The sequence below is a fragment of the Herpailurus yagouaroundi genome, unplaced genomic scaffold, assembly GCF_014898765.1.
Source record: "Herpailurus yagouaroundi ecotype Mexico unplaced genomic scaffold, PumYag 77, whole genome shotgun sequence".
Lineage (NCBI taxonomy): Eukaryota > Metazoa > Chordata > Mammalia > Carnivora > Felidae > Herpailurus > Herpailurus yagouaroundi.
In genome coordinates, this window is record NW_024412388.1 from 65,698,197 (window position 1) to 65,699,626 (window position 1,430).

Consider the following 1,430-nt stretch of genomic DNA (forward strand, 5'->3'; position numbering starts at 1 on the left):
TATATATATATATATATATATATATATATATATATATATACCACATCTTCTTTATCCATTCATCCATCAATGGACATTTGGGCTCTTTCCATACTTTGGCTATTGTTGATAGTGCTGCTATAAACATTGGGGTGCATGTGTCCCTTCGAAATAGCACACTTGTATCCCTTGGATAAATACCTAGTAGTACAATTGCTGGGTTGTAGAGTAGTTCTATTTTTAGTTTTTTTGAGAAACCTCTACACTGTTTTCAAGTGGCTGCACCAGTTTGCATTCCCACCAACAACGCAAAAGAGATCCTCTTCCCTCGCATCCTCACCAACATCTGTTGTTGCCTGAGTTGTTAACGTTAGCCATTGTGACAGGTGTGGTTTTGATTTGTATTTCCCTGATGATGAGTGAGGTTGAGCATTTTTTTTCATGTGTCAGTTAGCCATCTGGCCGTCTTCTTTGGAGAAGTGTCTATTCGTATCTTTTGCCCATTTCTTCACTGGATTATTTGTTTTTTGGGTGTTGAGTTTGAGAAGTTCTTTATAGATTTTGGATACAAACCCTTTATCTGATAATGTCGTTTGTAAATATCTTCTCCCATTCTGTCAGTTGCCTTTTAGTTTTGCTGATTGTTTCCTTTGCTGTGCAGAAGCTCTTTATTTTGATGAGGTCCCAATAGTTCATTTTGCTTTTGTTTCCCTTGCCTCTGGAGACGTGTTGAGTAAGAAGTTGCTGCGGCCAAGGTCAAAGAGGTTTTTGCCTGCTTTCTCCTCGAGGATTTTGATGGCTTCCTGTCTTACTTTGAGGTCTTTCATCCATTTTGAGTTTATTTTTGTGCATGGTGTAAGAAAGTGGTCCAGGTTCATTCTTCTGCATGTCACTGTCCAGTTTTCCCAGCACCACTTGCTGAAGAGACTGTCTTTATTCCATTGGATATTCTTTCCTGCTTTGTCAAAGATTAGTTGGCCATACATTTGTGGGTCCATTTCTGGGTTCTCTATTCTGTTGCATTGATCTGAGTGTCTGTTCTTGTGCCAGTACCATACTGTCTTGATGATTACAACTTTGTAGTATAGCTTGAAGTCCGGGGATTGTGATGCCTCTTGCTTTGGTTTTCTTTTTCAAGATTGCTTTGGCTATTCGGGGTCTTTTCTGGTTCCATACAAATTTTAGGATTATTTGTTCTAGCTCTGTGAAGAATGTTGGTGGTATTTTGATAGGGATTGCATTGAATATGTACATTGCTTTGGATAGTATTGACTCCTCCGGCAAAGTTTCTGATGAATAATTAGCTGCTAGCTGTATGGAGTTGCTTTGTATAACTTTTATTTTCTCTTGCTACTTTATTTTTATTTATTTTTATTTATTTTTAATGTTTATTTATTTATTTTTGAGAGAGAGAGAGAGAGAGAGAGAGAGAGAGAGAGAGAGAGAGAGAG

At 37.8% G+C, this 1,430-nt stretch overlaps 1 protein-coding gene across 3 annotated transcripts in view; it reads left to right on the plus strand.

Annotated features, from left to right (window-relative positions):
- Positions 1 to 1,430, plus strand: part of MIGA1 (mitoguardin 1) — a 106,890-nt gene that overhangs the window by 51,219 nt on the left and 54,241 nt on the right. The window lies entirely within an intron of this gene.